The sequence below is a fragment of the Phyllobates terribilis genome, unplaced genomic scaffold, assembly GCF_046119375.1.
Source record: "Phyllobates terribilis strain yellow unplaced genomic scaffold, ASM4611937v1 Scaffold_10__3_contigs__length_209671492, whole genome shotgun sequence".
Taxonomy (NCBI): domain Eukaryota; kingdom Metazoa; phylum Chordata; class Amphibia; order Anura; family Dendrobatidae; genus Phyllobates; species Phyllobates terribilis.
The window spans coordinates 147,887,665-147,911,838 of NW_027362770.1; the positions used below are offsets into that span (position 1 = coordinate 147,887,665).

The 24,174-nt window shown below is 46.4% G+C and overlaps 1 pseudogene; it reads left to right on the forward strand.

Moving 5' to 3' along the window:
- Window positions 1-24,174, forward strand: part of LOC141164058 (DNA-directed RNA polymerase III subunit RPC2-like) — a 104,940-nt pseudogene that overhangs the window by 42,223 nt on the left and 38,543 nt on the right.

Here is a 24,174-nt window from a genome sequence, read left to right on the forward strand (position 1 = left end):
TTTAAATCCGTAGTACAGTGGATGTGGACAGAGCAGGAGAAATTGCCGTCCGCACAGCAGGGGAACGGCTGACGTTACTGAACCCCAATAACACGGCAGCAAGTTTTGACTGTGCAGACGGCACTTCCGAGCGCCAACTGGCGGTGTTGGAGCTCAGGGATAATACTGAAAACAGAGGAGCCAGAGGTGTAATTGGAGAAACTTTCAAATCTGTAGTAGTGAGAATGTGGACAGAGCAGGAGAAATTGCCGTCCGCACAGCAGGGGAACAGCTGACGTTACTGAACCCCAATAACACGGCAGCAAGTGTTGACTGTGCAGACGGCACTTCCGAGCGCCAACTGGCGGTGTTGTAGCTCAGGGATAATACTGAAAACAGAGGAGCCAGAGGTGTAATTGGAGAAACTTTCAAATCTGTAGTAGTGAGAATGTGGACAGAGCAGGAGAAATTGCCGTCCGCACAGCAGGGAACAGCTGACGTTACTGAACCCCAATAACACGGCAGCAAGTGTTGACTGTGCAGACGGCACTTCCGAGCGCCAACTGGCAGTGTTGGAGCTCAGGGATAATACTGAAAACAGAGGAGCCAGAGGTGTAATTGGAGAAACTTTCAAATCTGTAGTAGTGAGAATGTGGACAGAGCAGGAGAAATTGCCGTCCGCACAGCAGGGGAACAGCTGACGTTACTGAACCCCAATAACACGGCAGCAAGTGTTGACTGTGCAGACGGCACTTCCGAGCGCCAACTGGCGGTGTTGGAGCTCAGGGATAATACTGAAAACAGAGGAGCCAGAGGTGTAATTGGAGAAACTTTCAAATCTGTAGTAGTGAGAATGTGGACAGAGCAGGAGAAATTGCCGTCCGCACAGCAGGGGAACAGCTGACGTTACTGAACCCCAATAACACGGCAGCATGTGTTGACTGTGCAGACGGCACTTCTGAGCGCCAACTGGCGGTGTTGGAGCTCAGGGATTACAGTTCAGGTGGTAGAAACATGAACAGAACAGGAGACCTGGATACTGTTGCCAACCAATTATTTATTCTGGAAGAGGACTGGCAAATTCATGAGAGATCCAGGCCTTGTTCATTTTGAGAAAAGTAAGCCGGTCAACGTTATCGGAGGATAGTCACATGCGACGGTCTGTTAGTACACCACCTGCGGCACTAAAGACACGTTCCGATAATACACTAGCAGCAGGGCAAGCTAGCACCTCCAATGCATACTGACTAAGCTCTGGCCATGTATCCAGCTTACAGACCCAAAACTTGAAGGGAGAAGAGCCGTCTGGGAGTACACTAAGAGGGCAAGACATGTAGTCTGTCACCATCTGACGGAAACGTTGCCTCCTGCTGACTGGAGCCGTCTGTGATGGTGTAGACATTTGTGGCGGCGGGGACACAAAACTTTGCCACATTTCGGCCATACTGGTCTTGCCTTGTGCTGAGGCGCTGCTTCTGCTCCCTCTTTGTGCAGAGCTTCCTCCACTGCCTCGACGCACTGAGCTGCTTTGTAAAGCACTAGCAGCACTGCTCTCGGTTGGAATGGAGAACATGATGGAATGCACCAGTGCGTCTTGGTACTCCCGCATTTTACGCTCCCGGTTCAACGGTGTTATGAGGCTTTGTAAGTTGTCCCGGTAGCGAGGATCTAGGAGGGTGGACACCCAATAATCAGCCGTGTTGAGAATGTGGGCGATGCGGCGGTCGTTTCTCAGGCACTGCAGCATGAAATCAACCATGTGCTGCAGACTGCCAACTGGCCAAGAAACACTGTCCCCTGCTTGAGGCGTGATCTCTGCCTGCTCTGCATCACCCCACCCTCGCTCTAGATACTGACTACTAGAGCATTGTGTACCTCCCTCCTCTGGACAGATGTCTTCCTCATCCATTGACTCCTCCTCATCCTCTTCACAAAGTGTCCCCTGCATAGGCCTTTGTGAGGAACCACGTTGCGCAGACTGTAGAGAAGCAGATGGCATTTGTGACTCCTCATCCTCCACCTCTTCCAAAACCTCGTCCCTTAGTGCTTGCAGTGTTTTTTCAAGCAGGCAGATAAGGGGGATAGTCATGCTGACTAGTGCATCATCTGCACTCGCCATCCGCGTGGAATAATCGAAGGCACGCAAAACGTGGCAAATGTCCTTCATAGAGGCCCACTCAGTGGTGGTGAAGTGTGAACGGCGCGCACTGCGACTTGTTTGCGCCTGCTGCAGCTGGTACTCCATTACTGCTGCCTGCTGCTCACACAACCTCTCCAACATATGTAACGTTGAATTCCACCTGGTGGGTAGGTCACATATGATGCGATGTTCCGGAAGACGTAATCGGCGCTGCAGAGCTGCAATGCGTGATCTTGCATTGCTGGAACGCCGCAAGTGAGCGCACTCTATGCGGACCTTGTGAAGCAGTGCATCAAGATCCGGATAGTCCCTCAAAAAACTCTGCACGACCAAGTTGAGCACATGTGCCAGACATGGGATGTGAGTGAGGTTGCCTAGGCCCAGAGCTGCCACCAGATTTCGGCCATTGTCACACACTACCATGCCTGGCTGGAGATTCGCTGGCACAAACCACACGTTGCTCTGCTGCTTGATGGCATTCCAGAGCTCCTGCGCTGTGTGGCTTCGATTCCCCAAAGAAATTAATTTTAATACGGCCTGTTGACGTTTGGCCACGGCTGTGCTCATATCGGTCATCATAACAGGTAACCGTTCACGGGTCGATGTGGAGGTAGACCGTGACGGCTCCTGCAGCTCTGATTCAGAGGAACTGGAGTATGAGGAGGAGTCAATGTGTACAGACTGGATTCCTGCAATCCTTGGAGTTGGCAGAACACGTACAGCGCCACTCTCAAGATTTGTACCCGGCTCCACAACATTTACCCAATGCTTACTGGTCCACGCATCGGTGGTCAGGTGGACCTTGCTACTGACGGCGTTTTGTAGCGCATGTTTAATTTTTCCCTCCACATGATGTTGCAGGGCAGGGACGGCTTGCCTGCTGAAATAAAAGCGGCTGGGCACGTTGTATTGTGGGACTGCCAATGCCATAAAGTTACGGAATGTGTCAGTCTCCACCAGCCTGAATGATAGCATTTCAAGGGCCAGTAGTTTAGCAATGCCAGCATTCAGAGCCTGTGCTCGGGGGTGGTTTGCCGAGTATGGGCGCCTTTTCTCCCATGCCTGTGCTAACGATGGCTGTAGACTGGCCTGGGAGTGTGAGGATGACTGGGAAAGTGGTGCTGTGGGTGGAATTACACTGTGTCTCTGTACAACAGTGCCAGAGATTCTTCCATGGCGATCCTGTGAGGAAGCCGAACCAGCTGTGTGTGAGCTGGAGGAAGAGGCTACAACACGAGCTGAAGAGGTGGTAGGTGGCGCTGTAGGTTGGCCTAGGTCTTCAGTGTGTTTTTGTAACTCCACCACGTGCTTGGTCCGCACATGTTTCCACATATTTGTGGTATTGAGGTTGCTGACACTTTTCCCTCTTTTCACCTTCTGATTACACAGCTTGCATTTGACAAAGCAAATGTCATCTGCAACTGTGTCAAAAAAGGACCAGGCACTGCAAGTCTTGGGAGCGCCCGCTTTGGATTTTGGAAGAGCCATGCTCCTAATGGGTGCCAAAGTGGAGGCTACAGGCAACCAAGTCTGCCCCCTCCCTCTCCCTCCTTTTTGGGCCGTTCGGGGAGTCTCTTCCTCAGAGCTGCTCCCACCACCTTCCTGTCCCTCACGCCATGATGGGTCAAGGACCTCATCATCTACACCACCCTCTTCAAACAACTGCTTCTCCTGGGTAGTCTCGACAGCACAGTACGCACCAGAAAGTGGCACCTGAGTCTCATCATCAGATGCGTACTGAGGTGTGCTGCTGACCATAGGCACTGGCCCACCCGCCTCTTCAGATTCAGAGAGACAAAACGGTTGCGCATCACTGCATACTACCTCTTCTTCAAATTCTAGAATTCTGCTTGGCTGGCCCCCTCTTTCCAAGCCAAGAGATTCAGAGAACAGAAGTAGAGATGGCTCCTGTCCAGAGCTCTCTGACTGCCTGGGCAATTTGGCAGGTGGTGAAGAGACAGATGGGTGCTCTTCAGTGCTCAGGACCTGAGAGGATCTGGAACTAATTGAAGTCGATGCATTAGCTGCCATCCATCCGACAACGGCTTCAATTTGGTCCTCGCGCAGCAGTGGGGTACGGCTAGCTCCTACAAAGCTGCGCATAAAGGACTGTTCCCTGGTAAAACTGGGGGATGCTGAGTCACTGGTGCCCGCAGCAGGCACAGAATCCCCACGTCCTCTCCCTGCAGGCACAGAATCCTCACGTCCTCTCCCTGCAGAAACTCCACGCCCACGACCACATGCCTTACTCCCTGCCTTCTTCATCTTGGTAGACTGATAAAGATAGGCAGAAAAGTACTAAGGGCTTAGTGTGCTTATTCCTGAACAGCTGCTAACAGGTATAAGAAACACTAATTTTATAAAGTGTGGACTAGACTTTAATATGAGCTAATGTGGCCTACACAACTGTAAAGTGGAGTGTTTGGTGAACTTTATTTGGGTTTTTTTTGTCACAAAAAGACACTGGATGTGCCTAAAGATGTAATAACGATAGTATCACAAACTTTTTGTAGCTATTACAATGTAGCAAGGTAACCTACAATGCAATAGATGAGGCTGCAAAAAATAGGCTAATACTAATCTGGCTGGGGCTGCAGGGCCCAATGCTGCAGAAAGGCTCCTCTATCTACTCCTATATAGTGTGTTTGGAACCAATTTAGCTGAATACGGATGGAACCACCACACTAATAGGAGATATCAGGAAAAATTATGAATTGGCAATAAAGGACAATGTATGAGGCAGTGACACACACTGAGTGCACTACAACCAGACGGGGTTGAAGCACACACTACAGGGTGAGCTGCACTCACACACCAGACCTTGCAGACAGCGGTGAACAGTACAGATGCAGAGCACTGTGCACTAGCCCTGCAAGACCAAAAAAATTTCTCTATCTACTCCTATATAGTGTGTTTGGAACCAATTTAGCTGAATACGGATGGAACCACCACACTAATAGGAGATATCAGGAAAAATTATGAATTGGCAAAAAAGAACAATGTATGAGGCAGTGACACACACTGAGTGCACTACAACCAGACGTGGTTGAAGCACACACTACAGGGTGAGCTGCACTCACACACAGAGACCTTGCAGAAAGCGGTGAACAGCACAGAGAACTGTGCACTAGCACTGCAAGGCACAGCGATTTATAAAGTAGCTTGGGTAAAGCAGAATAGACCAAATAGGTAGCTAAAACTGTCCCTCAGAACAACAGCGTCCTATCCCTAACTGAATTCACAGCAGAGTGAGCTCAAAATGGCGGCGGCGGCTTTTATAGTGCATCATGACATCATTTCAGCAGCCAATCACAGCCATGCCATTAGTTAAGATGCCTACATGCCTAACAGGATGTGCCCACACTTCTTAGGATCCTCATTGGCTGAATAAAATGAAAATGGCTCATTGCATTATGGGAACTTCCGATTCCGGTATACGATATTGCAAAAGTATCGGAATTAAGTATCGGAATTCCGATACTGCAAATATCGGCCGATACCCGATATTTCAGTATCGGAATGCTCAACACTAACAATGACTAATAACACCTCTATATACAGTAGATAACACAGGATCCACCATTCACAATAGGTGATGTCACATCTCACCTCCTCCGGTACAATGACTGATAGCACAGGATCCACCATTCACAATAGGAGATATTACAGCTCACCTCCGCCTCTTGTACAATGACTAATAACACCTCTATATACAGTAGATAACACGGGATCCACCATTCACAATAGGAGATGTCACAGCTCACTTCCTCCTCCTGTACAATCATTGAGAACACCACCGGTGTTATCTACTGTACACAGAGGTGTTATCTACTATAATTAATGGAAGTGGGTCATTTCCATTAATTATGGCCTTGTTGAGGGGAGCGGGGTTTCAAGTGAGATTTAGCCAGGTGGGCTAGTGCGTGCTAATGTATTTGGGGGTAATCGGTTACACGGCCTCCACACAGTATTAGGACTCTCTTAATTATGTGAACCCTTGGGTTAACCTGTTGCTGCTTTCATCTCAGGCTTTGGACGTTGTCTCGTTTACAAAAACGCCAAGTGCACGCTGAAACGCTACAGCAACCAGACATTCGACAAGGTGATGGGACCCATGCTGGACGCCACCACACGCAAGCCAATCTGGAGACATGAAATCTTAGACGCTGATGGCATCTGTTCACCCGATCAGTTCGGTGATACCATATATGCATCATCTTAATGCTGTCTATATTAAGCTCTTCAAGGGATTTTCCATTTTTACGACAATAAAGCCTGATCATCCTATAATGAAAAGTTCCATAGTTATCAAGTATACGTTGAGTTTCCATTCCTTGCCACTTTCAAGAACTCTGCTGTCAATAATTGGAGACACTGGGTCTCACTGATCAAAACTGTCTAATGGTAAGACTGTCTTGGTTGCTAAAGGACAGTCTTGCGTATGCCAGTACTTTTGTAGCTAAAATCCACGGCAGCTCAAAGCTGCCTTAAATATCATGTTTTGGAGCACGGACAGCCCAGAGATCCACTAAATTTCTCTAAGCCCTTCAAGAACCTTTTGATGTAGATTTTCGGCCCTGAGAGATAGAAGACACTGGCTGAGGAGCGGAGCCCACATTATAGGCGGCATTTCCTGGCTGTGTTACGTAGCCAACATCTGCCTGTAATTGCGGTGGTTGGAGCAAGCGCAGATAGCTGCTGTTAACCATGTAGATTCTGCAGTTACCAACGGCAGCATTTAAATGGACCGATTGCCAGTGTGCTCACACATCAGCTCCCATTGACTCCTGCTGCGACATCATTGAAGGTTTAAAGGAGTATTCCCATCTCCAAGATCCTATCCCAATATGTAGTAGGTGTAATAATGATCATATTAGCAAATACCTACAATTAGAAATGTAATATAATTTTTCTGATTGACTATGTCTCTTTCCTAATGTGCAGGCATTGCTGGACGTTAGGTATCAATGGTTATGACCACTAGCAACTGGCTAACTGTCACCATATAAGTGGTCGTAACCCTGGATACCTAAGGTCCTGCAATGCCCGCGCATGAGAAATGAGACATGGCGAATCAGAAGAACTATACTGCATTTCTAATTGAAGGTATTTGCTAATATTATTACACCTGCTACATATTGGGATAGGATCTTGGAGATGGGAATACCTCTTTAAGTCCCCGAATGGGACTAAAATAAAGTAAAAAAAAAATAAAAAAATGTAAGTTTAAGGCTGCATGCCCACGATGCGTTTTTCAAGCGTTTTTGCCACGGAATTTCCGCAGCAAAAACGCTTGGTAATACTTTCCCCATGGTCCCCAATGATAATCCGCACATGCTGTGGAAATTTCCGCTGCGGATTATCATTGTGTAAAAATCCACAGCATGTCCATTAATTTTGCGGACACGCAGCGTAATTGCCGCCATTGACTTGCATTGAATCGCTTAATATCCGCATGTGCACATGTAGACATGTGCATATTAAGCGATTCAAATGTGCAGATGGTACCTGGGTCTGGAGAAGAGGAGACTCTCCTCCAGACCCAGGTACCATAGTACCTGTTAAAAAAGAAAAATTTAAAACAAAAAATATACATTATACTCACCTTCTGATGGCCCTCGGTCTCCTCTGGTGCATCCTGGCTCCCTGGTGGCTCGCGGAGGTGTAAAAGGACCTTCCATGACGTTATTTAGTCATGTGACAGGTCACGCGACCGCTGACGTCGGCGGTCGCGTGACCTGTCACATGACTAACTGTCATCATGGAAGGTCCTTTTACACCACCGTGAGCCATTCGAGAGACCGAACGCACTGGAGAGAAGACCACGGGCCATCAGAAGGTGAGTATAATGTACATGCTGCCGGCCAATCAGAGACTAGCAGCTGACGTCAGTGTGCATGTGACTGGGGGAGCAGGGCAGTGACATCATGCGCTCCCATCGCTTGCATGCTGACAGTCAGCTGTCGGCTTTAGAAGAGGACGCCGCGCTGAGGGAAGGTGAATAGAATCATTTCATTTTTTTTTCTATGCATTGAAGAATATTGGCAGAACGGGGAATATGAGGATATATATACCAGGATGGGAGAAATATACAAGTACTTCTCACTAAATTAGAATATCATCAAAAAGTTAATTTATTTCAGTTCTTCAATACAAAACATGAAACTCATATATTATATAGAGTCATTACAGACAGCGTGATCTATTTCACGTGTTTATTTCTGTTAATGTTGATGATTATGGCTTACAGCCAATGAAAACACTAAAGTCATTATCTCAGTAAATTAGAATATTTTATAACAACAGCTTGAAAAATATTTTTAAAATCTGAATTGTTATGGTCTACTGAAATGTATGTTCAGTAAATGCCCTCAATACTTGGTCGGGGCTCCTTTTGCATCAATTACTGCATCAATGCGGCGTGGCATGGAGGCGATCAGCCTGTGGCACTGCTGAGGTGTTATGGAAGCCCAGGAGGCTTTGATAGCAGCCTTCAGCTCGTCTGCATTGTTGGGTCTGGTGTCTCTTATCTTCCTCTTGACAATACCCCATAGATTCTCTATAATAGATTCTCTATGGGGTTAAGGTCAGGCGAGTTTGCTGCCAATCAAGCACAGTGATACTGTTGTTTTTACACCAGGTATTGGTACTTTTGGCAGTGTGGACAGGTGCCAAGTCCTGCTGGAGAATGACATTTCCATCTCCAAAAAGCTTGTTGGCAGTGGGAAGCATGAAGTGTTGTAAAATGTCCTGGTAGACGGCTGCGCTGACTTTGGTCTTGATAAAACACAGTGAACCTACACCAGCAGATGACATGGCTCCCCAAACCATCACTGGTTGTGGAAACTTCACCCTAGACCTCAAGCTGCTTGGATTGTGGCCTCTCCACTCTTCCTCAAGACTCTGGGACCTTGATTATCTATGGGATAACCGCAGACTTGAAAGGATTGTTAAGAAAAGTCCATTCAAAAATTTGAGGGAGATTCACAAGGAGTGGACTGCTGCCGGAGTCATTGCTTCAAGAGCCACCACACACAGACGTATCCAGGACATGGGCTACAAGTGTCGCATTCCTTGTGTCAAGCCACTCATGACCAATAGACAACTCCAGAAGAGTCTTACCTGAGCCAAGGAGAAAAAGACCTGGACTGATGCTCAGTGTCCAAGGTGTTTTCAGATGAAAGTAAATTTTGCATTTCATTTGGAAATCAAGGTCCCAGAGTCTGGAGGAAGAGTGGAGTGGCCACAATCCAAGCTGCTTGAGGTCTAGGGTGAAGTTTCCACAACCAGTGATGTTTTGGGGAGCCATGTCATCTGCTGGTGTAGGTTCACTGTGTTTTATCAAGACCAAAGTCAGCGCAGCTGTCTACCAGAACATTTTACAGCACTTCATGCTTCCCTCTGCCGACAAGCTTTTTGGAGATGGAAATGTCATTCTCAAGCAGGACTTGGCCCCTGTCCACACTGCCAAAAGTACCAATACCTGGTGTAAAAACAACAGTATCACTGTACTTGATTGGCAGCAAACTCGCCTGACCTTAACCCCATAGAGAATCTATTATAGAGAATCTATGGGGTATTGTCAAGAGGAAGATGAGAGACACCAGACCCAACAATGCAGACGAGCTGAAGGCTGTTATCAAAGCCACATGGGCTTCCATAACACCTCAGCAGTGCCACAGGCTGATCGCCTACATGCCCCAGGCTGATCCCTCCATGCCACATTGCCGCATTGATGCAGTAATTGATGCAAAAGGATCCCCGACCAAGTATTGAGGGCATTTACTGAACATACATCTCAGTAGGCCATAACATTTCGAATGTTAAGATAATTTTTCAAGCTGTTGTTATAAAGTATTCTAATTTACTGAGATAATGACTTTTGTGTTTTCATTGGCTGTAAGCCATAATCATCAACATTAACAGAAATAAACACATGAAATAGATCACTCTGTCTATAATGACTCTATATAATATGAGTTTCACGTTTTGTATTGAAGAACTGAAATAGAATATCATCAAAAAGTTAATTTCATTTTGTGAGAAGCACCTGTATATATACACCAGGATGGGGGACCTATATACCAGGATGGGGGATGTATATACCAGGAAGGAGCCCAATAAGGGTGACATTACTACATAATGGAGTAGAAGGTGGAACTTGTATGTCCTTATAGGACTTAGAACGCTATGAGGGCAGATACATCTGACCAACATGGGGGGGGCAGGTCCAAGTAGATATCTTGCACTAGGGTCCATCGGACTCTTGTTACGCCACTGCCTACGTAGGTTCTGTTAAGTAAAAAAAAAAAATTCTGTTATTTTAACAATCGTTAAATTTTAGCTAAAGATCAAATACATTAAAATTCTTCATTTACCCTGAGAAGCAAATAACGGTGTTCATTACATTCACATAAGACGCTTCCGCGCAGATCATCCAGGTCTTTGCTGTATCCTCTAAATTGGGACTTCTGAGAATTATTTACTTATTTTGATTGAATTTAATTTTTTTCCCCTATTTGTAAAATGAGCTAAATGTTTTCATTTCAAGAAAATTGCGCCTGTGATCCGGTGTGAGTCTAGTCAGTGGCGGCAGTATTATTCTGGAGATTACCCCATAGTATGTAGCATTCGGGGTCTTTTTATTTGAACCGCTGCATCTGAACTGAAGGGTATTTTTTTTTTTTTTTACCCCTGAAATTTTTTTTCACTAGGGGAAAAAGTGGAAAACAAACAAGTGCTGGTCAACAAGTCCATGCCGACCGTCACCCAAACCTCTCCAGAGGGCAGTAGTGTGCCTCAGCAACCGCAGTTTAAAGATGTGCCTGTGATGTAAGTGAACACGGGGAATTCAAGTGTTTTTTTCGGAGCTGAAGTTACAACATTATTAAGTTTTATATAGTATGACTTTATCTTACTATGTCCTCTGGTTGATTATTCCCCATTATAACCTGCCTGTTAGACTACAATGGGCCCACTTGTAAAATAAAATTAATACTCACCCCCCCCCCCCCGTGTTCCTCGCTGGTCTCCTCTGTATTTATCCATCTCCTCCACTATCACAAGACCACTGCAGCCAATCAGTGGCAGTGGTGATGCAGGAGAGAGCTTGAAGACTGCTTCTTCCTGTTCAGTCGGAGATCACTGCTGCAGCCTTTTAGTGTCTGCTGATCGACTGCAGCGGTCACGCGACATCCCATGCCAGACAAATAAGACTAGCTGGAGATTGGACAGTGGTCCCGAGGAATGGTGCGGTCCCAAGTTAATCTCTTTTGAAGACCTCATGGAGAAGCCGTACTTTCCCCAAGATCCACTTTTATGTATCTCCATTTCAGTAGCTCTCTATATTCTCAGGAAATTATAGAAGCTCAATTGTGTCTTCTGGTGGCAAGATCATGAACTGAAAAGCTATCCGAGATATAAATCCTTCTAAACTTTTTATATTTCCTTTGTAGCTACAAAGGCTCCACTGAGTCTTATATCGAAAAAGTCATGATTTCCAAAGTAAATCTATTTCTAAAAGGTGCTATCGACATGAAATTCTCACCAGATGTCGGTAACAACCCATCCAATCCACACAGGCAGAGAAATCAAACCATAGATGTCCATAAATTAATTTGTGTTATAATTAGTGTTGAGCCACCCCCGTAGTGTTCGAGTTCGGTTCGGTTCGTCGAACACCCGTGTGTTCGCCGAACTGTTCGTCGAACACCTTCGAACACCGTTAAAACCAATGGCAGGCAAACAAAAACACATAGAAACACATAGAAAACACCTTCAAAGGTGTCCAAAAGCTGACAAACTGCTCAGAAGACACAACTAACACATGGAAAAGTGACAAGTACATATAGTCATGCGAAAAGAAAAGAGGTGGAGGAGTAAAAGGAGGGGGAGACACAGATATAGGCATGTCATGCCCTTCTAAAATCCAAAAAGTGAGAAGCCGAGACGGCCAGTCCGCTCCTGCCCGTGCCACCTCCGTGTCACCGGGTTTGTGCCAGAGCCGCGGTGAACCCTGACGGCCAGCCCCCCTCTCCCAATACTGGTGCCTGTCCGCTGGTGGGTCGAGAGAGCCCCCCTGTGGTGGAGGCAGCTCTAAGCTTTTTAATTTAAATTGTCCCTCTAATTTGAATGAATACACTTTAAATCCATTTACAAGGATCTATTGGAGGGCAAGTCTCATGCCAGCAGCCGCGTAATTCCAGCTCCAGTAGCGTCCACTAAAGCTGCTGCAGTTAAAAAGCTTTTATAAGGATCGAGCTCGGCTGTCCACCGCAAGGCATCCTAGTGCCAGTCCCAGCCCCTATGCCTTGGGGTGCCTCCTGATGCTCTTCACTAAGTATCCCGTGGTCCCGAAGCATTTCCTTTGAAAAAATTAAGTGTCCAAACTACAGGTGGTGTAGCTTGCTTAACAGCCGGGATAATCCGCTGACTAGCAGACACTGCTACTAGGCACAAAGTATTTCCTGGGCTAGATGCAGTTAAAAATTTGTAAGTAGATACTCTCGTTGGATGCTGAGAAAGCATTCCATAGAGTCTCCTGGCACGCCATATATGATTCTCTTAAAAAGCTTGGGGTAGGGGTCTAGGGGACCCTTTTATAGCCAAAATCACGGCCCTGTATCACAATACGTCACCTAGGCTGAAGATAAATGGAACTGTAGCACCGAGGGCTCGGTTGCTACAGACGTATTGCACCTCACCCAGAGGTGTGATATCTCACTCTCAGATAAGGATGGAGTGTGGATCAGGACCCGACACCTGCATGCATTACACCACATTGCCGTGGGGCAGGGCGACCAATATGCCCCTGAGATGGGCACGACAGTCCCTGTCCCTGGCTGGAGTGGGGGGAGGGAACACTGAGGAAGGGGAACCCTGCAGTGCAGGAGCAGGGAGGAAGCAGTTCCTGGGTGCATTGAGAAGGGAGTATAAAAGGTGGGCACCATCTTAGTTCAGTGCAGAGAAGTCTGAGCAGAAGTGGCAGGGAGCAGGGGCTCTGCATGAGCTCTGCTCCGGAGGCGGGCCTAGTAACAGAGGCCCAGGCCTGCAAGAGGGAGAAGGAAGGAAGAGGAGCGGAGAAGGCTCCAGGAACGAGGAATGAAGGGATCCCAGGGGTGCGGACGGGCGAGTCGCCACCGCACGCCCGAATCCACCTGCGTGGAGGGGTCAGGCCAAAGGGGGAGACCGGTCCCCGAACTAGTGGAGGCAGGAAACGACCCTCAGCTAGAAACCGGAGGCTCTGACATTTTATGTGGCGCAACCCCTTGCTCCACCCGCTAGGAAGGCACCACATAGGGTCAGGGAAACTGGCGCCAAGTTTACCAAGAGGAGGCCCGAGGCAGCCGGACAGAAGTGTTGGTAAGAAAGGCCAGACAAAGGACACACAAAGGGGATCCTGTGAAGCGCTCCAAAGTTATCTGGGAGTTGTCTGAGCCCCTCACCTGGTGAGCACAGTACGACGTGGGCAGCCGTTACCTGCAGACGTGGTCTGGATAATAAGAACTGTGAGTAAAGGCCCTGAACTGCATCACTGACTCCGTGTCGTTACTGCTGCTGCCCTGCACCATCACCCCCATCCTCCGCATACACTGCCCTGAGGCTATACTCCTCCCGTGGGGAGTTATGCTACGCTCTGCTGCACCCACAACACCAGCCTTAGCGGTCTGCCCTGTAGCGGCGGTTCACTCTGACCGCAATCCACGGGTGGCGTAGTCGGACATTTAAACATCAAAACCACATAAATAGTTCCGCCACTGGTTTGACCGCCCTGAGCCACGGAACCGGATCGCCGCCACGAAGACTACAACCACCAGCATCCACCAAAAAGGGTCCGGCTCCGGGTGTCCCAAGGCCCAGGGGGTGCGTCAGAACATTTTCATCACCTTTCACAATCACCAATGGGACAAGGCAGGGATGTCCTCTGTCCCCTCTCTTATACATCCTAGTGACGGAGCACCTGCTCTCATCAATTCGCCATAACCCCAATATTAGGTGGATTGAGGTGGGAGGCACCGAGTACAAGTGCTCTCTATTTGCTGATGATGTCCTAGTATATATCACTCAATCACATATATCCATCCCTGCTGTTATGGCTGAAATAGATCACTTTGTTACATGGTAAAATTTTAAAATCAATGCAGCGAAGTCTGAGGCCCTCGATGTCTCCCTCCCTAAATCCATATAGGATTCCATCCAGTCCAACTTTCCCTTTGCCTGGCCCTCACAGGGTATCAAATACTTAGGAATTCCTATTCATAGAGACCTCTCCCATCTATGTTATCTTAATTTTGGGCCCTTTATTGAACAATTCCATACAGACCACGGTTGGCAAGTTAGAACTGTAAGATTCACTACGTGAACCACTGGTGTTTTGTGGAAAAGCACATGTACACCGCGTTCCAAATTATTATGCAAAAAGTGTTTAGGAGTGATAAGGGAAGAATTTGTTTGTTTGTCAGTTAAACTCATTGATGGTGATGTGTGTCAGGGCTCTTTATATCACTGTAAGCAATTGCAGACACCTGTGCTAATTAGTTTGGCAGGTGTGTCCAATGAAAGGCAAGACTACTTAAGAAGGCTCTCTCACATTATTAAGCAGCCTACATTTTCTGCCAAAATGGGAAAGAAAAAGGATGTGTCGGCTGCTGAGAAGCAACAAATTGTGGAGTGTTTAGGTCAAGGCATGACTACAATCAACATTGTGCGATGATCAGGATGAAGTGTCTTGGCAATCAAGAAGTATGTAGCTGATTCACAGTACACACGTGTGCGTGCTGATAAGGGCAAATTGAGGACTCTTTCCTACAGGCAATTACGTCAGGTTGAAACAGCAGCGGCAAAAAAGCCTTGTCATAGCAGCAGACAAGTTTTTGAAGCTGCTTGTGCCTCCAACGTCCCCCGAACAACAAGATGCAGGGTCCTTCAGAGGTTTGCAGCTGTGCATATGCCATCCTGTCGACCTCCTCTATCCACTTCACACAAGCAGAAACGGCTCCAGTGGGCCAAACATTACATGAAGACTGATTTCAAAACTGTTTTGTTCACGGATGAGTGCCGTGCAGCGCTCGATGGTCCAGATGAATGGAGTGGAGGATGGCTGGTTGATGGACACCCCACGCAAACACGGCTACAGCGCCAACAAGGAGGAGGTGGAGTAATGTTTTGGGCTGGAATCATGGGGAGAGAGATTGTCGGCCCCTTTAGGATCCCTGAAGGCGCTAAAGATGAACATAATGTATGTGGATTTTCTCAAACAGCACTTCCTGCCATGGTTCAAGAAGAAGAACCGTGTATTTCACAGCAAGATCATTTTTCTGCATGATAATGCACCATCTCATGCTGCACATAAAACATCTGCATCTCTGGCTGATATGGGCATAAAAGGGGACAAACTTATGGTGTGACCCCCATGCTCCCCTGACCTCTACCCCATTCAGAACCTTTGGAGCATCATTAAAAGGAGTGTCTATGATGGCGGGAGGCAGTTCACATCTAAGCAACAGCTCTGGGAGGGTATTCTGTCCTCATGCAAAACAATTGAAGCAGAAACCATCCAAAACCTGACAAATTCAATGGACGAGAGAGTTCAGAAGCTCCTTTCGAACAAGGGGTCCTATGTGAAAATGTAACATCACCTAGAATAAAGTTTTGAGTTGAAAACTGTTTGATTTCAGTTTCTAACAACCTGCTAATGCTTATAATTTCAAAAATGACCATTTTTTTGGTCTTTATTAAAATGAAAAGGTTGATCGAAAAGTTTGGGGGATCTAAGAGTGTGGCAACCCAGTAGTCATGATTACTTCGAATTCTGACAATATGAGGGTCATGCTGCAGGTAGTGCAGCAAGAAGGCACTTATGTGTCTTGCGCATCTCGGAGCCCCAAAATTATTTTCCGGGCTAGATGCAGCTAAAAATTATTTTTAATTTTAAATCTGGTGAAGCTTATTATAGATGGCCTAATAGGATCAGTGCTGCACACTGCTACAAAGCCCAAATTATTTTCCAGTCAAGATACAGATAAACATGATTAGTAATTTGAAAGCTTAAAACGGTTGGTAGGGTGATTTTAACCAATCATCAAGCTTTTACTCTCCCCAGGATGACACAGGGGTAGAAAAGTCGTTTCGGATCCATGATTTGTTCATCTTTATGAACGTGAGTCTGTCTACATTATCAGTGGAGAGCCGCGTGCGCTTATCTGTCAGCACACCACCAGCAGCGCTGAACACACGTTCAGACAGAACGCTGGCTGCGGGGCATGACAAGATCTCCAAGGCGTAAGTGGCTAGCTCCGGCCATTTATCCAGATTGGAAGCCCAAAAAGAGCAAGGGTCCAGTGACACAGTCGTGGCTTCAATGTTTACTTGGAGATACTCCTGTACCATCGTCTCTAGGCGTTGACTATGTGTCAGACTTCTTGTCTCCTGTGGCCTTGCAAAGGATGGGCTAAAAAAGTGGTGAAATGATTCCGCAAAATTTATGTTACCAGCAGATACTGTGGTTCTGTTACGGTTTGAGTGCTGAACACTTGACGGTCCCACGGTTGGCAAGTTGGAACTGTGAGATTCACTACGTGCACCACTGGTATTTTGTGGAAAAGCACATGTAAGATTCTGCAACAGTCTCTGCTGATACTCCTGCATGCGTGCATCCCTTTCTATGGCAGGAATAATTTCTGCAAATTTACTTTTGTACCGGGGATCTAACAGTGTGGCAACCCAGTAGTCAGGATTATTTCTAATTCTCACAATTCGAGGGTCATGTTGCAGGTAGTGCAGCAAGAAGGCACTCATGTGTGTTGCGCATCCAGGAGCACCAAGTCCCTGTTGTGTTGGTGGCGAGGTAGCAATCATGCTTCCTTCCTCTGTCCTCTCCCCCCAACCTCGCACAACAGAAATGTGATCAAGGTCTCCCTCATCTGATGAGTCTTCCATCAGTTCGTCCTCCACTTCTTCCTGGGCTCCTGCACCTTCCTCACTAGTTTGGCTGCTACCATGCGCCCTGGTAAAATCATCTCCCCCACCCTCACATGCCTGCCGCCTTGGTGCTGCCGACCATCTGGACCTTGCAGATGTTAGCCCTTCCGCATACAACTCCTCCTCCTCTACTTCCTCCACCTCCTCTTGTGCCACCACCTGACTCCGAATTCTGTTTAACATGTGCTCCAGCATGTAAATCACCGGAATAGTCATGCTGATAATGGCATCGTCAGCACTAAACATCTTCGTCGCCATTTCAAAACTGTGCAGAAGGGTGCATAGGTCCCTGATCTGAGACCACTCCTCCAGCGTGATTTGCCCCACCTCTGAATCTCGTTGGCCCAGGCTATACGTCAGAACGTATTGCACCAGGGCTTGTCGGTGCTGCCACAGTCGCTGCAACATGTGCAGAGTTGAATTCCACCGGGTAGGCACATCGCATTTTAGCCGGTGAAGTGGCAGGCCCAACGACTTCTGTAGAGATGTAAGTCGCTGAGCTGCGGGATGCGAACGGCGGAAGTGAGCACACAGCGACCGTGCCCTCTGCAGAAGGCCATCTAGTCTGGGATAGTGGGCTAAAAATTGCTGGACAACCAGGTTCAACACGTGAGCCATACAAGGCACGTGTGTGACATTGCCCCGGCGAAGGGCCGCACCCAGGTTTGCAGCATTGTCGCACACGGCCTTCCCTGGTTTCAGGTCCAGTGGAGACAACCATTCATGAAATTGGTTCTCCAGAGCTGACCACAACTCCTCAGCTGTGTGACTCACATTTCCCAGACATTTCAATGTAAAAACCGCCTGATGACGTTGAGCCCTACTGCCAGCATAGTAAGGAGGTGTGCAGGATCCCTTCTGCGCAGTTAGAAAGCTTGTGGCATGACCAGACAGGCTTTGGGTGCAGGTGGAAGACCGAGAGGAGGTTGAGGAGGCAGAAGCAGTGGAGGAAAAATGACATAAAGAGGATTGACGCACAACTCGTGGGGACGGCAAGACTTGGACAGCAGCCCCTTGTCCTGCTGTCACCATAGTTACCCAGTGCCCAGTCAGCGACATGTAACGCCCCTGTCCATGCCTACTCGTCCAAGTGTCTGTGGTGAAATGCACCCTGTCACACACAGAGTTTCTCAAAGAAGCGGTGATGTTGTGTGCGACATGCTGGTGGAGCGCAGGCACACCTTTCTTTGAGAAGTAGTGCCGACTGGGCATCTGGTACTGGGGCACTGCGACGGACATAAGGTCTCGAAAATCCTCTGTGTCCACCAGGCGGAAAGGCAGCATTTCTGTAGCCAAGAGCTTGCAGATGGTGAAATTCAACCTCTTAGCTTTCTCATGGCTAGGAGGAAATGGTCTTTTACTTGTCCACATCTGAGGGACCGAGGGCTGGCTATTGTGCTTAGACGGGGTTGATAAGGGTGTCCCCGGCAAACTGCCGGTCTGTGAGGAAGATGCAGGCGGACATGTTAGGTTGCCTTGATCCAAAGGTGGTGCTATCGATGTCGGACAGCGCTCAAGACCAGCTGGTGTTACCACCTCCAAAGAAAATGATGACCTGCCAATCACGCTGGCTGTTGCGGGTAAAGAGGTGGCAGGTCTGCGCCCCAAAACAGGTGTGACTGCTGTCCCCCCAGTCACAGAGGATGAAGAGGCCGCGGATGCACAAGATATGGCAGACGGTGGTTGGCCCGGCCGGCTAGACCGCATTGTAGCACACTGAGCTTCCAACTGCAACTTATGCTTCATGTCCATGTGCCGGTTCATGCATGAAGTACTCAAACTATGTATTTTTTGGCCTCTACTTAGCTTTTGCTGACAAATGTTACAGATAACACGAGTTGGGTCATCTTTATCGATCTGAAAAAATGCCCAGGCTATGCAAGGCTTAGCACCCATGCGACCTGAAGAGCCACCACGACTTGTGGTGAGAGGCAGAGTTGTGTTTGAGGATGCAGTTGTTGACGTGCTTCCAGTACTACGTCTCTGTCCAGGAAGGCGCAACCTGACCTCGTCGTCACTAGCATCTTCCTCCACCTCCTCTGCTGACCTCATCTCTTGGCTGACTGTGGGTTGACAGTAAGTGGGATCTCCGACCTCATCATCATCACCCTGTGCGTTATCACACCCGTCGTCCTCAGAGCCAACCTGTTCCTGCCCTGACAAAAAACTAAAGTTGTCGCTCCAATCAGGTATTTGAGTCTTATCATCGTCTTCCTCATTGTCTCCACCAACAGGAGTTACAGTTTGGGAATGAGGGTCTACATTATGGTCAGAACCTTCTGCGTCTGGTCCTGGATCCGACTCATAAAGATTCTGGGCATCAGTGCAGATCATTTCCTCGTCTGGATTCACAGAAGCGCTGGAGTCGACCTCTGATTCCCAGGCTATAGTATGAGTAAACAGCTCTGCAGACTCAACCATCTGTTCTACCTCATACTCAGACGGGCAGCTGGAGATTTGGGAGCTGTGAGGAAGCAAGTGCGATTTGGGTGACACCTTTGAGGACTGGAGTATTTGTGATGTTGAAGTTGATGTGGAGGAGAGCCCACTTAAAGGAGCACTTGATATCCGTTGAAGCACCTGCTGTTTTTGTGCCTCATCTGGAATTTGTAGCGATTGGCGTGGCCGTAAGAAAGGGATCTTATCACATTGTCCGCTAAAAGAAGTAGACATTTTAGTTTGGCTGGAAGATGGTCTTTCTTCTGCACCTACCCCACGGACACAACCTTTTTTCCCCTTCCCAACACGCCTATTCCCCTTTCCACCAGCAGCAGGCCTTTTTCCACTCATTTTGGTGGTTAACTAATTCACAACTCTGGAGTTGTTTGCACAAAAAAACAATGGATGGTAACCGAGCAGAGCTGAGTGGCCAAACTGTGGTATTAGGCCAAAACTATTGGCTGGGTTAGATGCAGAAAAAAATTATTTTTAATTTGCAACCTGATGGAGGTCAGTATAGATGGACTAATAGACCAAGTCCCACACACCGCTAGAAGGCCAAATATTTTTTCAGAGCTAAATGCAGATAAAAATTATTTTGAATTTGCAACCTGATGGAGGTCAGTATAGATCGACTAATAGACCAAGTCCCACACACCGCTAGAAGCCCAAATATTTTTTCAGAGCTAGATGCAGAAAAAAATTATATTCAATTTGCACCCTGCTGGAGGTCAGTATAGAAGGACTAATAGAACAAGTCCCACACACTGCTAGAAGCCCAAATATTTTTTCAGAGCTAGATGCAGAAAAAAATTATTTTTAATTTGCAACCTGATGGAGGTCAGTATAGATGGACTAATAGACCAAGTCCCACACACCGCTAGAAGCCCAAATATTTTTTCAGAGCTAGATGCAGAAAAAAATTATATTCAATTTGCACCCTGCTGGAGGTCAGTATAGAAGGACTAATAGAACAAGTCCCACACACTGCTAGAAGCCCAAATATTTTTTCAGAGCTAAATGAAGAAAAAAATTATTTTTAATTTGCAACCTGATGGAGGTCAGTATAGATGGACTAATAGACCAAGTCCCACACACTGCTAGAAGCCCAAATATTTTTTCAGAGCTAGATGCAGAAAAAAATTATTTTTAATTTGCAACCTGATGGAGGTCAGTATAGATGGACTAATAGACCAAGTCCCACACACCGCTAGAAGCCCAAATATTTTTTCAGAGCTAGATGCAGAAATTTTTTTTATTCAATTTGCAACCTGATGGAGGTCAGTATAGATGGACTAATAGACCAAGTCCCACACACTGCTAGAAGCCCAAATATTTTTTCAGAGCTAGATGCAGAAAAAAATTATTTTTAATTTGCAACCTGATGGAGGTCAGTATAGATGGACTAATAGACCAAGTCCCACACACTGCTAGAAGCCCAAATATTTTTTCAGAGCTAGATGCAGAAAAAAATTATTTTTAATTTGCAACCTGTTGGAGGTCAGTATAGATGGACTAATAGAACAAGTCCCACACGCTGCTAGAAGCCCAAATATTTTTTCAGAGATAAATGAAGAAAAAAATTATTTTTAATTTACAACCTGATGGAGGTCAGTATAGATGGACTAATAGACCAAGTCCCACACACCGCTAGAAGCCCAAATATTTTTTCAGAGCTAGATGCAGAAAAAAATTATATTCAATTTGCAACCTGCTGGAGGTCAGTATAGAAGGACTAATAGAACAAGTCCCACACACTGCTAGAAGCCCAAATATTTTTTCAGAGCTAAATGAAGAAAAAAATTATTTTTAATTTGCAACCTGATGGAGGTCAGTATAGATGGACTAATAGACCAAGTCCCACACACTGCTAGAAGCCCAAATATTTTTTCAGAGCTAGATGCAGAAAAAAATTATATTCAGTTTGCAACCTGATGGAGGTCAGTATAGATGGACTAATAGAATGATGCTATGCCCAAAAGATTTTACTTCACTAGGTGCAGTAAAAAAATTGGTATTCTATACACAGGTGGTATATCTTGCAACACAGATAGGCTACTCCACTGACTAACACACTCTGCAATAGGCCAAAAAGGATTAGCTTTGCTAGATTCAGCCAAATGCTGTGAAAAAAACTTGCACAGCACTGGCACAGACCTGCCTGGCAAAAACTGATAGGAACTGATGTAACCTAGTCCTGAAAAGGACTCCAATTACAATTAGTCTTTACTCCCACAATCTATCTATTTAAGAGCACAGACCTGCCTGATAAAAGTCGTAGGAAATGCTGTAACCTAGTCCTTAAAAGGACTGCAATCACAACTATTCCCTACTCCCAAGCTATCTGTATATTTGTGCGAAAATTGGCTTGAAATTAACAAGGTATAGCGCACACAGCAACAGCGGTGCCGTCTAGCACGCAGCTGCAGCAGTGAGAAAATGGTGGCGACGGGGAAAATGGCTTGGTCTTATAGGGCAAGGACATGTGACATACACTGCCAATCACACATGCCCTTGCTTGTGTGAAAAAAAGCACTTCGCTCCGTGTGTGCGCTGCTGATAGGCTGACAGATTGCACCTCCCCACTGCAAATGCGGGAAAGAGAAAAAAAAATGGAGATCTTCATTGTTCCTGCAGAGATCCATCCCCTGCCCCTCCCCCCGCCCCGCTGTACACTCAAACTGCGTATTAACATTAATTTTCATCATTACTGAGAAAAAATCCAGTTATGATTTTGGTGCACGAACAGTTATCGAACATAACCTCGAACAGCCGAATTTTTCTCAAATTGTTCGTGTTCGCCGACCGGCTCGAACACCGCCCAAAACAGCTCGAATTTGAGATTGGCGAACAGTTCGAGTAGAACAACGCTCATCTCTAGTTATAATGAGAAATGATGCAGGGAAAAAGTATTAAACACATGAAGAAAGAGAGGCGCAATAAACCATGGAAAGTCATGACATTAGCTGAAACGTATCAATAATTAGAAAGCAATCCTGTCAGTTGGTGAACAATAATATCAGCTGGTTCAACTGATGGCCTATAAAAAGATGCCACACAAGAAACCTCTCAGGATGGGTAAAACCAGGGAGCTGTCTCAAGACCTTCGCAACCTTATTGTTGCAAAACATACTGATTGCATAGGTTACAGAAGAATTTCTAAACTACTGAAGGCTCCAGTGAGCACTGTTGGGCCTTAATCCGGAAGTGGAAAGAACATAATTTTACCATAAACCGGCCATGACCAGGTGCTCCTCGCAAGATTTCAGACAAAGGAGTGGAAAATTACTAGAAGTATTGTCCAAGAGCCAAGGACCACCTGTGGAGAGCTACAGAAAGGCCTGGAATAAGTAGGTACAATTGTTTAATAAAAAAGTAATGCACTCAACCTCCATGGCCTGTATGCACGTCACTGCGCAAGACTCCAGTCCTGAATAAAAAGCATGTTCAAGCGCGTTTAAAGTTTGCTCAACAACATTTAGTGAACCCTGTGAAATACTGGGAGAATATTGTCTGGTCAGATGAGACCAAAACTGAAACTCTTGGGATGCCATAATACACCATGTTTAGAGGTCAAAAAGGCACTGCATATCACCCCAAAAACACCATACCAACAGTATGGTGTGGGGCTGTTTTTCAGCATACGACACTGGCAAACTTCATATGATTTGAAGGAAGGATGAATGGACAAATATACTGAGACATTCTTGATAAAAATCTGCTATCATCTACCAGGATGTTGAAGATGAAACGAGGGTGGACATTTCCACAAGACAATGATCCCAAACACACAGCCAAGGAAACTTTCAACTGGTTTCAGACAGAGAAAATTAAAGCTGCTAGAATGGCCGAGCCGATCACTGGACCTGAATCCAATAGAAAATTTATGGAAGGAACTAAAGCTCAGAGTTCATAGAAGGAACCCACGAGACCTTCACGATGTGAAGAGGGTTTGTGTGGAAGAATGGGCCAAAATCACACCTGAGCAATGCATGCGACTAGTTTCTCCATACAGGAGGCGTCTTGAAGCTGTCATCACTTTTGTACAAAATATCCAATAAATTTCAGTAAGCGTGTTCAATACTTTTTCCCTGTGTCATTTCTCATTATTACACATAACAATTTATGGACAACTATGTGTTGATTTCTTTGCCTGTGTGGATTGGATGGGTTGTTACCGAGATCTGGTGAGAATTTCATGTCAATAGCACCTTTAGAACTAGTTTTACTTAGAAAATTGGTGACGTGTTATATATTTATAATATAGGTTTAGCTCGATTTTCCTAGAATTCAAAGCAGGAATGGTGCTGGGACCCTCCAACCATCATGTGCAGCTCATGGTCGTGTCATCTTTTATTTGGCAGACGAATATTTGGACCCCAAGAGCAAAGGTCCAAATATCTCTGCACCCCAACCTCCTACTCTTATAGGCAATGAGCATACTGTGTTAAAAGGTTTATCCAAGACTATTTTTTTTATTTACATTTTAATATGGGCCTAAAAACTAACAGGCAGGTACTAGCTAACTACCTGCCCATTCTACTCGGCGGTGGTACAGAGTGGTCACCAACTGCTCCTGCCAGAAATTCAGCCGCTCCATGTCAACAGAGCTGCTCTGTCGCTGGGGCGTGACTGTC